This window comes from Falco rusticolus, chromosome 9, assembly GCF_015220075.1.
Source record: "Falco rusticolus isolate bFalRus1 chromosome 9, bFalRus1.pri, whole genome shotgun sequence".
Taxonomy (NCBI): domain Eukaryota; kingdom Metazoa; phylum Chordata; class Aves; order Falconiformes; family Falconidae; genus Falco; species Falco rusticolus.
In genome coordinates this window covers 33,237,643-33,253,656 of record NC_051195.1, presented here as the reverse complement: position 1 = coordinate 33,253,656, position 16,014 = coordinate 33,237,643, and the positions used below count along the sequence as shown (strand labels likewise).

The following is a 16,014-nucleotide window of genomic DNA, read 5'->3' as shown; positions in this document are numbered from 1 at the left end:
GGTATCTGATGCTTTGTCCAAAGTGCCCATGTACCACTAAAAACTGTCTGGGATCCTAGGTCCTTAGATTAACTCAGAGTTTGGTACCTGAAACCATATGTAGTCACTTCAGACCAGATTAAAAACCAAACACACACATGTAAGTGATGTGACAAAGCATGTCTCTGGTCAAGTAAGGATCTAAACCCAGGGCTCTAGTTAATGGCCAACTTATTTCTAAAAGGGTCTGTCTGTGCCTACATTTCCCAAGCTATCAAGTGGTGTGAAAAGGACTCTGCCCTCTGACAGGCACGAAGCCAAGCTACACACGCTCAGATATTGCATTGATGTGTCCAGGACCAGGCACTGGTAGCAGTAACAAGAATCACAAATTAGTAATTAAAACTACTTTTAATAGCATAGTAAGCCACAGTACAAGCAGGGCCAAATCTCTTCCAAGTTCAGCTCCGTCACGGCCTGGGTTGCAGTAAGGGCTGCAATAGGAAGGCTTTGGGGACAATTCATTACGGCAGCCAGCAGTGAAATGCAAACAGAACTGGCTCCCACATCAGAGCTGAAGGCCAGCAGACTGCCGGATCACTTAGTCTGACCTCCTGCATGGTGTCAGCTTTAATCTGTCACCCAGTGTTTCCTCTCAAGCCTCACAGCTTGAGACTGACTAAAGCACAACCTCCAGAAAGTCTCAGCTTAATCGGCTGAAGGAGACCCTGCCACCGGCCCCAAAGGTCAGCCCCCCTTCCTGCGGGCGGGGAGGAGGCCTGGCTCAGGTCACCGCACTTGTCACTTGTCACCGGAGGTGGAGGAGGAGGCGAGTGCCTCCACTTTCCAGAGGAAGTCCCACGCTGGGTTTTGCAGCCTGGCTCACATCAGCACCTACGTCGTCTTTGTCACGGCGATGGCAGGGGAGATCCGCCAGCCAGGCGTGTGCAGAAGGCTCCCGACCACAGCATCCCGCATCCCGCAGCATCCCGCATCCCGCAGCATCCCGCAGCGTGGTCAAGGCAGCAGCGTGGCCAAGGCAGCACGGCTGGGACTGGTCCAGGAGGATGCACCCACTGCGTCAGACCCTGCGGCTGGTGGAGGGAAACCACATACAGCCCCCGTGAGAGAGGGGCAAGGAAGGCTGCACGCTTCTGTGGCAGGAAAGTGGTCTGTATGATACCACTGACTGATGGGGGGGCTGAGGAATCCGCCTGCCTTTCCTGGCAGCTCAGCACCCCCCTTGCCAGCACACTGCCTCCCCCTTTGGTTCCCCATCCCCAAAGCACTTTGCTGGGGCAGCTGCAAGCGGTGGTGGGGTCTTGCCCTGAAGCTGATCTGGGTTTGCACACACAAAATTCCATCCAAACCCAAACCAAAGCCTAGGTTTTTTTAGCAGGGCTATGTTCAACCCCAATGGCACAACAGAGGGTGAAATGACATGCCATGGTGGAGCTGCTGCGACCAAAAGTGGGAAATGCTCTTCCCCTTCCCACCCCTGCTCATCCCTCTCCCTATCGCTGCTCCTGGGAGAAGTTCCCATCCATCCTTTGTGCTGGCTTTGGGGCTCCTAAGACCTGTTTCAGCTCATTAATCCAGCAGCAAATGATCTGTTTTGACTTGCTAGGTTCTTTCTCTCACTGAGACACTCTGTGAACCCAGGTTAAACCACTCTTCGTAACGTCCTAAAAGAACCCTCCAGTGATTTCAGTGGTTGGGTTCACAGCACAGGCCACCCATGGCTGCCCTGTGTGGGGCAGGGGGACAGCACGCAGCGGGTGGGCAGGATGAGAGCAGGGCTCAGGGTGGGGGGACCCTCTCAAACCAGCTTCATCTCCAAAGGAAAACAGTGGAAACAGCAGCTGGACACAGCACCAGCTGTAATAATTCCAAACAAGGCTGCATGTTCTGCAGTAAATAAGGTGTGTTTGTTTTTTAACAACAGAATAAAACCAGCCAGACCTAGAAGAGCACAGACACAGCAAAGCAACCTGATTCCTAAAAGCCTGCTTAAATTATTCCTAAATGTGTGCATTTAGGTGCTGCATGTGGCTCTCCTGGTAAGTCAGTGATTCTGTCGCTATTTGACCCTAGGGACCTTTGCCAACCTCCAAATTTTCACCAAAACAGACCCCTTTTTCACTTCTAAGTCACTTCTGTGAAAGATCAGAGTCAATGGCGAAAATGCCTGAAAACCTTAATGTTTGAGAGTGGGGTTAAATAATTTGACAAAATTATCTACAGGGAGACTTGCAATGCTGGGAGAAAAGAGGACCTACATTTTCCACAGTTCCCAATGCAACAGTAACATACAGTTTTTCAGAAAGGTCAAGGATAAAGTTCAGACTGACAGTTCAATAACTGACCAGGCCCAGTGCTCTTCACAGCTTGCTCCAGCGGTGAAGTAGTACTGCACACACAGCTGGCATTTGTGCCCTGGCTGTTTTGCACAGAGGAAGCACCAACTGCCCCGATTTCCCTGCTCTGGTGCCCACAGATACCCTGTGGCCCAGCTCGGTTGCCAGAGCAATTACGTCTCCTAATCGTCTGATCATCTCTCTGCGTTATTTCTGAACTGGAGAGCTAAATGTACTCAGCCTTTACAACACATTCACCTGGTTGTCGTATCTCTGCTTGCCCCAGCAGAGCACGTGGCACACACCTGCACTGGAGCACTGCTAGCAGGAAGGCCTGGGCATGGGACCACCCTGGGGGTACCACGCTGGGATGCCCACCGATGCACATTTCAATCTGCTGTAGGTGCCTCCAGGCATTTGGTTTCTGAAAAAAAGGCTAAAATTAGCTGTCCAGGTGAAAGCCCTATTTTTCCACAGATCTTGGTAGTTGATTCTTACTTTGGCTTCTTCTGCACTACAGGGGTCCATTTGCCCTCCTCCCCCAAACACCACAATGCTTTCTCCATTATGAAGCTGAAACCCCTCTGCGAAACCCTGGTGTTAAGTGCGCTTTAGTTCCATTGATAATTACTGAATAATTAAAAGATAAACCTAAAGAATGTTGAGTACTTCTTTCTCCTTCCTCTCCCTCCCAATTTTACAACACATTGATAAGATAATTAGCAATCATTTAACATCTGATTTTTGTGTTTATTGTTGCTGTTGCTGTAATATTTTTGCCTTTTAAAATTCCAGTACTTGGCTTTTCAAAAGGTTGTGTGGGAGAGAAGTCTGCATCCTTGCCAGGGCCCCAAGGATACGCTTTATATCTGGACTACTTAAAATCTCCCTAGCTGTCAGGGCTTCTGTTGCAGCTTCCATAATTTCTGTTTTGTCATTGTGTATGACCTTAGTCCAGAAATGTCACTTTAAGACAAGAGTGGTACCGCTTTCTTTCTTTTCCTGTTGGAAAACTTTGTTTAGTAACTTTACTTCAAAGGTATCTTTCTGCATTTGAGAAGTGTGAACTGGGACCAAATTTCCTACATGAGTCAGACCAGAAAATTTCACCAAGTGGCTAATAACAAAATAAGAAGAGAGGATATAGGATGCACATTGCTGTGACTTTGAGGAGCTCCTGTTTGCGCTTTATTCTAAACACTGGGAAACAGGTTTCCAAGTGCCTGGGCACTGCAGCAACAGCACTCTTCACCCTGCTGCTGCAGAGCATGCCTGGAGTGGTGCTGAACATGATTTGCTGTTCTGAAGGTGCCTTAATGCAAAACAAGAGTATGTTGAGAATCAGCATCTATATATACACCAGACATCAACAGCAAACGCAAGTGTTCAGGCATGATCCTGTCTGAATTCTGTGCTGGGGTGCCCACCTGTCAGTGTCATACTTAGATCATCTGATGACTCACTGAGGTCTTCTTCACACAACAATACCAACTGTCTTTAAGCTCTGTGACGGTCTTTGCTGACGCAGCCACTGCCCAGATGTCTTGGAGACAGACTGCATCGCAGAAAAGCTGCAGAAACTCCAACACCCCCCCTCAAAAACCTGACTGAAAGTCATCTAAAAGCTTGGTACAAGCACAGAGCCTTCCCAGGAATCCGTTCAGGACAGCAATCCTTCTCAGGAGGATTACACTAAACCACTTACTCAGCTATACCAGACTTCATGGCACAGCGCTGTGCTAATCCTCAGAAGACAAACACCTCATGCGATGGGAAGTCACTGTGGTGTAAGTACTCGCATGTAATAAAACCTGCAGTGAAATGATGCTACCAATGCGTTCGTTACAAAGTCCTGTTATGGGGATCAGTCCTACCGCTGCCGCTCAGGTAGACCTGTTAACTAAGGGGGTCGACTTACATTTGAACAAGCTGCCATCAGACACCCGCAGAAGACCAGCTCAGGAACTTTTTGTTTTTGAAACAGATCCTTCTCTATCTATGCATGGCCAGCATTCACAGAAGTCCTCCACTGCTGTCACTTATTGGCATGTGACGATCTGAAGAGTCCCAGCTATGATGTCCCCAGTGGCGCTGCCCAGGTGATGCAGAGATCCAGTCCCTCTTCATCGTAGTGGGGAGGACTCATGCTGTTCCCCCAGCCAAGCCTGAAAAATCTCACCTTTCATTTTATTATTCAAAACATTTTCAGTTTTGCGGAGGAGGGTTTGCTGATATTTCAGAAATGAGAAGACAACTGCTTCGTGATCTTGTAACTAGGGAGCAAACGAGAGCTTGTTAGAAAATGGGAAAGGATTGCGGGGGAGTTGCACTTTTCCCACCTAACTCCTGTGGTTTTTTGCATTACAATTCAGTAGCTTAAACAAGGCTTCTACTAAAGATCTTGTGATGTATTTTCCAGGAAGCCCATTTTCTCGGGAGTCATAGCAATACCTAAGACCCTCAAGAGTTAATACCAAAAGTAAAAGCACGGGTTTCTAGTTCATAGGACTAAAAAATGTGGGGACTAGGAAGCCTCAAAATTTAGAGCCAGGTCACCCATCAAAAACAACGCACCCTGAAATCTCAGCTTTTTGTTGTTGTTTTTGGAGGGTGTAGCTAAGGGCTTTTTATTGCTTGTGCTTTAACTCCCAAGCACAGTGAGCAGTGTTACTGTGAGTACTAATCAGTTTCCCTGCATGCTGCCTTGGGAAAGAAAACCAGAAATGGTTGTCCCATGTGGGATAAATCAGCATGTACCTCTAAAGATAATGCTTCCTGGTCCGTATATTGTAAGGCCAGACACAAGCATAAAATTCCTGTAGCCATTCTGGTCGAGCTGCGGTTGAGGTATCCAAGTGCTAGCAGACCAGAGAGCCTGCCCACTTCTCCTGCTAACATCAGTGCTTTGCCTGAGCAGCAGTCACAGGGCTCTTTCTCAGGCAGTGGCATCTCCTCCAGGGAAATCCCACTCAACTCTGTATCCTGTTCCTTGCCAAGTGCTGGGTTTTGCTTTGCAGTCCCTCCATCAGCTGAGGGGCCAGCACTTTTGCTGGACCCATTTGGTCCCTTTCAGCTGGGCATAAGGCAGAGTAACAAATAAATATGCAGATGACATTTTGTGCTAGAATTTAGAGTCTCCTTTCCTCCCCCTTCTCTCAGCATTTTGTATGGAGAAAAGCTGTCAAAGATAGGTACTAGAATCTGGTCACTCCATCCAGCATGTATGGCTCTTTTCTGTTGTAATATTGCTACATTTCATCTACTCAGGGGCTTTGGAAGAACAGGGTGCCTAAAATACTTATTTACACTTGTGGAGCAACAAAAATAAAGTTAAAACCCCAGCTGTAAACAGTTCTCTATGAAGTTTGCTATTGATGCTGCATGTGCTCTTTGCTAGGGAGTTATTTTCCTCTTAAGGGAAGTGTAAGAGAAGCACAAGGCCTGTTAAAGAAACCTTTTGTATCCAACTGTTAAATTGTCTGGGATTTCTCCTAGTGACAAAGCTGCACTAGACTGGTTACAAACTCCATTATAAGGAGACAATTGTGAAGAGTCACCTTGAAAGTAATTAATCTTATCTAAGTCTTTAATTGTAAATGCATGAAATTATAATATGTGAAGCTTAAGGGCGCTTAATTTGCTGCTGAATATTGGCAATAGGCTAGGATTTTTGTCACCTTACTGATCTGTGTTTACACAACACCACCGAGCAGACAGGCTTAAGGAAAGGATCACATTTCCTTTGATAAGGGATATGCCAACTATCTCCTAACAGCCTGACAACAGGGAGGAAGGGAATGAACTTGCTCCCTTCGATTCAGAGGTGTGGGCTGTGCACAGGTCTCCATCCCATTTAAGACAGAAGATTTGCAGGCAATATCCTCCTCTCTGATCTTCTCCCTCAAGAATATCTGGAGGGTGAGAGCCCATCCGAGCAGAGGAGACATGGGTGCCATCTTTTCCTTAGCCCTGGCCACACCTAGCCGTGTTCCTCCCTTCCTCCAGAAGGCAAGCGTATAGGGAATTAATCACCTTTTCCTCATAGCATTACCTCTTTCCCAGCTGTTTCCCAAACTGACTCGCTTTCCAGCCACACTAATGCTAGTGTTGGCTCGAAGGAGGGAGCAAGACCACAGCAACCCTGACTTACATCCACATGCAGTTGCTGTGATGCTGCATGTCCCGTTGCTGTGTCTGTTAAGGCTGTGCCCATTTCAGGTACCCAGATGCCCCAGGACAGATATGAGGAGCTCCTCAGGAGGAAGGGTCTCATTGCCTTACGTGCTTGCATGAGCCAAGTACACTGCAAGCGGCCCAGAAATACACAACAGAAGCCATCGTTGCTCTGGCTAGCAAACTACGTGCAGAGAGCCAGCCAGTCATTTTTAACTGAACAGTGGGGAGGACCTGCAGTGTAAGCCCATTCATCCACACACACATTCTCCCTCTCCCCCCTCCCTCTCCCAAGAATGTAAATGCCACATCTTTTGTATTTCTTAAAATATCCCTTGTTAACATAATGAAGCCATTGACAGTAACCTCAAGTCAGCATCCTACTGCAGTTCTGACAGTTCAGCAGCATCCTCACTGCTCCAAGGAATTGGAAAACACAAGCAGTGCGGAAAACACAAACATCAATGTGCAAAACAAACACATCTGATGTATCAAAGCAGCAAAAAAAGCCTCCAGAGGCTGCAGGGAAAGCACCAATTTGTTGGGGAGAGCAAACCCAGGGGACATAATGAGCTGGTGAGGCACGGTTCAGCTTCTGGGGATTCAGAAGGTAATTAAAGAAGGCAGAAGTCAGCAGAACAGCATATTACACCGTGACTTTGTTAAAGTCATCAGCACTTACCCCCTACTGAGAAGTCTTCTTTCCCTCTCCCCCCGCCCCCGGCACATTTTATTACCAAAACCCAGGGTGATATCACATAAATAGAGAAGTTAATTTTTAAACTTTCTCAAAATGCAACTTGGAATCTTAGACTTTCTGTGCGGGAAATGCATAGAGGAAATAAAAGAAAATCAAGTAAGAAGGTTCTGAGTCAGACAGTGAAATGAAGTGAAACTTCAGCTGCAAAACTTCATGGATTTGTATGGCTGGGGGAGCCCACAGCAGCATTTTGGTCTCTTGCCAGCATAGGCAGCAGCACGAAACCCACCACCATAGGGTTAGATCAGTTCGTATCGGCCACAAGCTCTGCTGAAAGCAGACCTGATACCTGGCGACTATACAGCTCTGTCCTGAGTTCAAAACAAGTGTTTATTTTAAACATCAATAAAACAAATACCTGTCTACAGTTGCTTGCCACAATATACCGATTGGAATGGAATATACCCGACACTGAAGAGTACGCAAGGCTAAAGGGCTGCTTTCAAGCTAGTATGGTTGTATACTTCCACATTTTAAGGTCCTTGGAGATGGAGCTTTGGTAGGAGACCTGTTCTCTCTCATTTGCTTTTTCATTTTCACTCATAGCTAAATATCCTGGCCAAAACTGGACAAAAGCCCATCGTTATGAGAAGGAGTGATGTCATGGCGTTTCTGAGCAGGCAGGGTACTTGGGCATTGCAGCAGTGTGTTGCCATTACTGCAGTAACCAGAATATTAGGAGACTTTTCCAGAACGATGCAATAAAGAGAACAGCAGGCTTCCCTATGCTGCTTTCCAAGGCCAGCACCACATGGCCCAATACATCATCCCAGATGAGGCCAGACCCTCTTTGCAAGCCTACACTTCCAGAAAAAAGATCAAAGCTGTGGGAGTACTTTTATATATAGACAGAACTGCCTCACTCCATTCTGCTGCATGAGAGAGGGTCTTTGTTGGAGAATTGCTTTTATGTCAAGAGAGTAACCTTCCACTGCCTCCACCCCATTCCCAGCCACGCTGACCTTCGTTACACCTTGACTCTTTCAGCCCATCTGGCTATAAATTAGGACAGACAGGTTACACCCTTTTCTTTTCCTGCAACGCACACGAACATCTCAGCAGTGCTGTTGGCACATAAAAGCTTTTGCCCTTTCTGTTTCCCTCCCTAGATAATGAGCCATCTATTAAGGAGGCAAATGCAGTTTTAGCTGGTGATATCTTATGTAATTATGTGGGTGAACAACACAGACAGAGAGAACAGAAGGTGGTGGAAACCAAGAAAAGCCAAACAGGCAGAATTTCCAGAGCCTCCAAGAACTGTAATGTCACCAGGGCTCTTCCCCTTTGTTATATCCCACCACTCCAAAAAAAGGTTTGCTCCCCACAACTCCAAAGCAGTTTTCTCCTGCACCTGTACCGTATCAGAATAATTTTAAATGATCCTCAAAGTCCAGCCTATCCCACCAGCGTCACATTCTCACATCAACCAGCTTAGGACAGCTGGACATCAACCAGTCCAGTCTTAGACCTCAAATCCCAGAGGAACAGGGGCTTGTCTGAGATCTATGTGTCTCATCAATCTCCCACTCTTAACTGTCAGCCAAATAATAACTTTCCACTCACTTGATTTCTTTGGTATAATGTCCACCATGTGTTTGCGTGCTGTTCCTTAGCTTGTGCCTATATTCACCTGGACTTCCAGATGCACTCTGGTCAAAACTGGTGCGACCAAGGCTTCCACCCTTACTCGGCCAGGAAATATTGCAGAGGCAGTCTTCTGAACAGGAAAACAGTAATCCTGGTAACAAACACAGAACAAGCGTATAAGAAACACAAGAAGTTACAACATTTTTCAGAGCTAGGGAAGTACGAATAGAATGAACATTCACAGTTGGCAGCTGGATTTGGGTCCCAAACATTGCTTTGCCTCAGTGCAGAACTGTGATTTGCTCTAGATGTGGGTGCAAATTTACCCCAAGTCTTATATTTCTGAGGGTAACTGTAAGTTTGGCCTCGGGATGAAAAGAAAAGGTTTTGGGTTAAGTTTTGGGCAAACTGCTACTGATCTTACCACTTTGTTATTTTTACTCCACTTACTCATCCATCCCTACCCTAAAACTGACATAAGCTTGGCTCCCAGTCCACTCCTGTGAGATCCACTTGTAGCTGCCAGCCCTGCATGCACACACACATTAAATCTTACCTAATGAATAATTACCAGGGGCCTGGGACATTTCATTCGCCTGATAACAGCACACACCTCGGGGAATGAAATAACGTTTCGAGGCTGGACACAAATGCACGTAACACAGAGATGTCACAGTTTTCCCTACATGACAGTCATTGCAAAGCCCAGACACAACATGAGGAAACAGGTAGGAGAAAAAGTGTCCTATGGGGCTGTACTCTGTGTATTAACCTGGGAACAGGCATTTTTTCCTTGGAAGATTTTATAATTTAGGACAACAGTGCATAGATGAGATGAAGTATTGCTATCCTCACCTCACAGATTGGAAATAGATGCACAGAGATGAGAAATTATTTGCACAAGATTGCGCAAGAACTCGGTGGCAGAGCCACAGACCCTTCCTCCTTTGCACCCATTTCTCGACGCTTTAACTACAACATTTTCCCTCTTTCTAGTTGTGTGTGAACCAAAGAAAGTTCAGAGTGGGGATTTTTGCACAGCAGGAGCACCCAGACTTTCAAACGGAAGCTGGAAATCCTGCATGGATGTGCTGTCTTAGGTCTGGGGCTATGTCCTGGGGCACCCAGCCCCAAGAAAATAGGTGCTTTCCTGGGATGTTCACTCCAGAGAGCTGTTACACTGCCTCCTCTTCTGCAGCAGGAGCGGATACGATCACCTGCCCATTACATAGCCACAGCCTTTACATCCAGTCTGGCTGTCTTCCTCGTTTTTATTTCATGGTGCTGAAAAATATCTGGCTGATGGCACTGGACTCCACTTACCAACATGCTGGAGTGATGCGACCTCTCCTTCACCTCGCCCAGCCAATGCAGGTGCACCAGGATGTCCTGGGACCAGCTTGAGGGCTAGGGAGGCAGTTTGGTTTCCATTGTACACTCCCGTAACAGCCTCTCAGACAAAAATGCAAAGAAAAGGCTGCCAAGTGGAAGAGGGCAGGGAGGCAGGCGCACACTTGTCTAACCGGATTTGCAGTGACCCCGCGTTGCTCACCCACAGGCCAACAAGCACTCTGCTGCTGGTACAGGGTTGGTTTCCCTCCTGCCAAATGGACCTAGTCTTGTGCTGGTAACAGATTTGCATCCAGTAACACGCTGTAGTCTTTGCTTCTAATTTCTTGCATGGCTGACTCCTTCGCCCACCGTGTTAGAAGGCAATCTGAGTGCAAAATGTGAAAAAGCATCATGCAGGAGGCAGAATGATACTGGGGAAAATAGCACAGGATCCTGTTAATAAAGACTACATGGGAAGGAGCATTCAGAGAAGGTACTGAATTAATGTTATGGACAGCTTTAACTTTGGATGCAATGTAAATAGGTACACAGAATACAGCAGTGAATATGTTTTCCAATCTCTAAAAGGCATAGTCTATAAATAGACTTAAGTCTACTAAAATATCTTTTAAGACCCATGAAAGCATTCAGTAAAGACATCAAATCGTATTTATCCCTCAAACTCATCACAAAATGGCTACAGCCTTTCCCTTTTTTTCTCCCCCCTTTGAAAAACAATAGGAAACAAACTGGTTTATCTTCCCGTACCTGCTGTAAATACCTCTATGGCAAGGTAATTGCTAAGTGCATTGTGTTGAACAATTCGTTACTTTGTTAGAGGAACATTTGTCATGCCTTTTGGAGATGGCAGAAGATAATTGTCCTGTGACCTTTGGAAAATGAAATCAGTGGCATTACTCAGAAGCCAAAGTCGAGAAGTTTAAAAACAGATTTAAGAAGGGTTCCCATGCCTCCTGAAAAAGACACAATCTGCACTCCCACCGAAGCCAAGCTAGCCTGTTCCAGCTCTTTTAGACCATTAATGATTTGTGCCTAACTAGCACTCAGGGTAGGTGATTCACCCATGCAAGCGCTGCAGGGCTCCCTGTCCTGTGCACAGCCCAGCTCTCCTCATTGCAGCAGTACAGGACACAACACCGTGGGCTGCCCGTACTGGAGAGAAGATCATGAGCTCGATTGTGTGCTACAAACAAAAGGAGAGCCATTATCAGACGCTGCCTTGCCAGGCTGCATAAAAAAAACGCCTCTGCAAATTGCATAATGCCCCTGGATGTTCCCAGCAGTGCCATGGCAGGCCCACGGGGCTGGCGCTCGGACAGGGAGGAAGCCGGATCTCCTCCCTCCCTCCCTCCCAGCATGGGAAAGCTCAGGAGAGCTGTTGTGCAGGCAATCCCCCCCCTCACTTATCTCCTGGGAAAGAGCTGTGCGGCTCTGGAGTGACGTCTGATGCACAGAGTTGTGGTCACGGATCAGAGGGAGCCTGGCACGGCAGCAAGATGCAGCACCGAGCTTTGGGGAGCACCGGGCAGGGGAAACAGGAGAGATGCCACATTCATTCTCCTTGTGTGTCTACCACGTCCCTGTCCCTCAGCCTGCGCTCGTCTTGTTCACTGAGACAGCGTACCCCAGTACGATCAGTCCCTCTGTATTACGATGGGAAACTGACTGAAGGACAGGCAAGCACTAAATACAAAGCCTGTGTCGACTGAAGACCCTGTCTCACACTCGGCATGGAAGAGGGGTCGTCTAACAACACAGTAAGGCCGATGCGATACCTTGTTCTTTGCTGTTCAGGAGTCGGATGACTGTGCCTGCACCAAGGAGGGACGGGAAGGAAAGCACAGCTTGGGCAGAGGGAGGGGGCTGCTCAGCTGCCTCAGAGGGACTGTCAAAATGCAGCGTGCGGCTGAAATCTCCAAGGGGCACAAAATTCCCAACGGAATGCCAAATGCCAACATTACCAGCCAATGCTGAGTGGGCAAGATTTCACCATGAGCGACTGTGACTGTGATAAGCAGTGTGTGTGACCTACCTGGCTTCATCTCACTTGCCTGACAGTCCATATGCTTGGAATGCCTCCTTCTCCTTCTCCTCCTCCTCCTCCTCCTCCTCCTCCTCCTCCTCCTCCTCCTCCTCTGCTGTTACTGGTGGCACCAGGGATTTATGAGGCAGCAGGGAGCATTTCCTAATATTGGTTGGGTGTAACTTTCCAGCATGACTGATGGTGCTATTAAATGTGGCAAAGGGAAGAGCACAAGTGGGAAGGCAAGAGAGAGTACTTCAAACCCTGAAGATGAACGATAAGTGATATTAAATAGTTCTATGTATGCAAAATAAATGTTTGAAGCTTGCAAGGCTATTGTTACAGACATTGCTGGCTTATTAGAAAAGGGGAAAGCTATTTGGAAAAGCGGTGCCTATGTAGAAAAAATGATATCTATGTAAACAAGACAGAAAGGAGCTGGGACTTAATGGAGTTAGAGTTGCAGGAGAGTTTTAAATTAAAGACTAAGGGTAAGGGAGAGGTATGGAAGAACACACAGTTTGGATGAAGCTGTCAGATCTCTCTGTTAAGAAAAAGGATAGGACAGAAGGCAATGAAGATAAGTGGTAGCTAGCCCACAACCACATTTAAAACCCTCTCTGTACAAATGGCAGCGATCTGAAAATGAAGGAAGATGAACTAGAATGTCTGGCTGCAAATAGGGATATTGACAACACACGTATCTGGGAAACTTTCTAGAAAGAACCAATTAGTAAAATACTATTATACCAGGTTTAAACAGTATAAATGTCATAACAGTTCATGCCAGGGAGGGAAAGACAATTAAGTGACTCAAGTTCTCAGAAGATCTACATAGATTGAATGTACCAAATTAAATGTTTACCTTTAAAAAGGAGAATCACATAAAAGTGAGGAAATTTCTTGAAATCAGCAGCTAAAACCAGTAAAGCACTTGTTGATGATATAAGATTGTTTAAAGACACTCTACAGCAGGCTCAGCATCAAAGAGAAAATATTCAAAGGAAAAGAAAAAGTAAGCCAACATGATTAAACCATGTAACACTTCTGAGATGTAAAAATTCTTAAAAAAATAGGGAGTAAAGAAAGATGGAAAAGAACATAAAGTCTGACAAAGTGGATGTGAAACTACAATAAAGTACAAGAAAATGAAAAGCAACTTGCTAAATGTGTAAAACGTAATGATAAGACTTTTCCTAGCACAGCAAAAGCGGGAGGCTGCCAGAGAGCTCGTGGGGTCCACGGATGATCCATATGTAAAAGGAGCACTTGAGAGAGACAGGCCATAGTAGAAAATCAAAACTAACTCATTGTGTTAGTGTTCCCGGTGGAACTCCCACGCTGGATCACTCATTACGGAGGATCAGTCTTTGGGGGTAGTTTCATGACATCTTCAACAGGACCAGGCTGAGGCCTCCCTTCTCCTTGGTCAGGGTCTCCTGCCCCGTTCCTTGTGTCAGCGCTGGTCATTGCCTAATCGCATGGTGAGCCAGCTCAGGCAGTGAAGGCAGACCAAGGGTATGGGTGATACTGCACGCAGCCTGGGATGCCAGGTAGCAGAGAGAGGCTCCAGCAGCAGGGACTCCCTGCCTTGGTGTCATGAATTACCAGCTTTCCCAGGGAGAAGTTTGATGTGGGACTTCCAAGACTGGGGGATGCAGAAGGAAAAGCCGTCAGCTGGAAGCTCAGCCCAGCACACAACAAAAATACATTCTGAAGGAGCTGTGGGAGAGGCTGAGACCTTGGATATTAATCTAAATATGTTTCTGGGTCTTCTCCTTGCCAGAAAATGAGCATGTGTTGGAGGAACCCTAGGACTATGCCATAGACACATCTGGGTCCCCTGCTGCACCCAGGAGCCAACTGCTCACCCCGCTGAGCGCAGAGCCAGCGCAGCCCATCAGGTTCCTCACCACACTGTGTCTGGGGAGCACCCAGCTGGCAAGGAGGGGTGATGTCTTGAGGATGCCAATATGACATTTCTGAGCTGTGTGGTTCAGAGACAAAGCGGGTGGATGTCAGTCAGCCCGCTGAGGCGATTCATGGCAGCTGCTAAGGGCTGGTATTCTTTACCTGACACAGAACTGACACAAAGCAAAACATTCACTCCATGCCTCATTGAACTCCTACATAAATAAGGAGAAGACCCACCTCATGAGGTTGCTTCAAGAATTGATATGGCCAAAGCTTTGAGATTCTTAAATGCAGGCACAAATTATTTAAACAGCTTTTAAGCAGTTCTCTTTAAATGTGAAACAGACATGGTTACGTCAAGGTCCTTTCAATTGGATATGTGACCAAGATGAAAGTGAGGGTCTGGAGCTGATCATCTTCAAAGTGGAAGCACCTGGGGTGGCTGCTCTGTGAGGATGCCAAGCACTGCACAGGCACTGGAAATTCAAAACATTCCAGCTGGTGATTTGTTACACCAATCTTTTTCATCTAAGCTAGATCAGGCTGTGAATCAACATGGCACAGACTTCCTGCGATGGACAGAACCATGCTGCAGTCATTTAAAGCAGAGACATGCAAAAGTTGTATCCTTTTCCTTTCTGAGCATTTCTGCTTATCCAATAATTAAGCAATTTAAAGCTCCCAGTTTTCCCATAAACATTTGCCACGAGCAGTTACGTTTAGCCATGTCTCGGCAGGTCTTAGTTCCATGAGCAGATTTTTTATGATAATTTCTGTTTTTTTCACGGTAGCTCTCCAAGACTGTATTTGGAACCACGTTGTGCTATCTGAGGGAGAGAGACTTTGTACTTTTTCCAGACACAAGAATAGCTTTCTCTGAAACCAAGCACAGCCAGAAATGCAAATAAATGACTGTCACAGTATCTGACATGGTAACACTAATTAAAACAAAATCAAATGAAGATAACGAGTCTTTGATGATTGCCTCTTTTCCTTAAATTTGGTAATTTGGAATTTCCTAGCCACGTGGATCTTCCAAAATGAATATTCAAGTGTTCCTTTTCCTCTCCAAGTGTCAGCATGCTCTATCTGAGGGCACTAGAGACTTTTCAGGGAGGTGTGGTTGGAAACACTGTCTCCTATCTGTCCCAGCCAAGCTCCTGAGTCACGCTGGTACAGAGGGCAGGAGAGGTCGGTGTTCGGATTCTTCTGAGTGAAGCTGGAAATCTTGGCAAATGCTTTGGATGTGCTTGGTGCTTTACTCCTAACATCCCTCCTGAAACATCACACAGTCCAGGCATGCCATATGGCCCAACAAACAAGCTTAAGGTTTAGGTTGTTGCTGCTTTTTCAATCAGACCTTAGGTCACCATCCATTAGGCCTTAGGCACTTTGAAGCTCATGCATGTAATTAAATCCAGTTAAATAAAAGATAAAATCCATCTTGTCTTTATACTGTCTTGAATGCTGACCTGAAATAAGCCGATGTTGTGTTTGCACTTTTCAGCACTCCACAGTGGAGATCAAACACATCCCATTTCTCATGTTGGGATTAATAAGTGACTCCCAGCTAATTGAACCTCTCAGCTTCCATGATACCAACACATCCAACACTCTCATTTCCAAATATTTTAGCCACTTTTGTGGTTGCCATTACTGTGGTCTCTGGTCAGCGTCATAGTCTTGAATGCATATATACCCATCACATCTCTGTGACTGACAGCTGCTCTTTTACCAACAGTACAGATGGACATCTCTGGGCCAGAGAACAGAACATGTCCCACGCTATGACAGACACCTTCCAGCTCCTTGGAGCTCAGCAGGCAGCACAATCACTGCACCAACTTTTCTCTCCCGTTTTGTTTCAA

General features: G+C 46.4%; 1 long non-coding RNA gene across 4 annotated transcripts in view; it reads right to left on the bottom strand.

Moving 5' to 3' along the window:
* Positions 1 to 371: 371 nt before the first annotated feature.
* Positions 372 to 16,014, bottom strand: part of LOC119153958 — a 36,000-nt gene continuing 20,357 nt past the window's right edge. For 2 of the 4 annotated variants that reach the window (XR_005106274.1, XR_005106272.1), the window contains 4 exons: positions 8,833 to 9,007; positions 4,255 to 4,609; positions 2,595 to 2,760; positions 372 to 1,073 (listed from right to left, as the gene is read on the bottom strand). This is a non-coding gene — a long non-coding RNA (uncharacterized LOC119153958). The remainder of the gene's footprint in view (positions 1,074 to 2,594; positions 2,761 to 4,254; positions 4,610 to 8,832; positions 9,008 to 16,014) is intronic. The other 2 variants (XR_005106273.1, XR_005106275.1) reach the window with 2 other exon arrangements.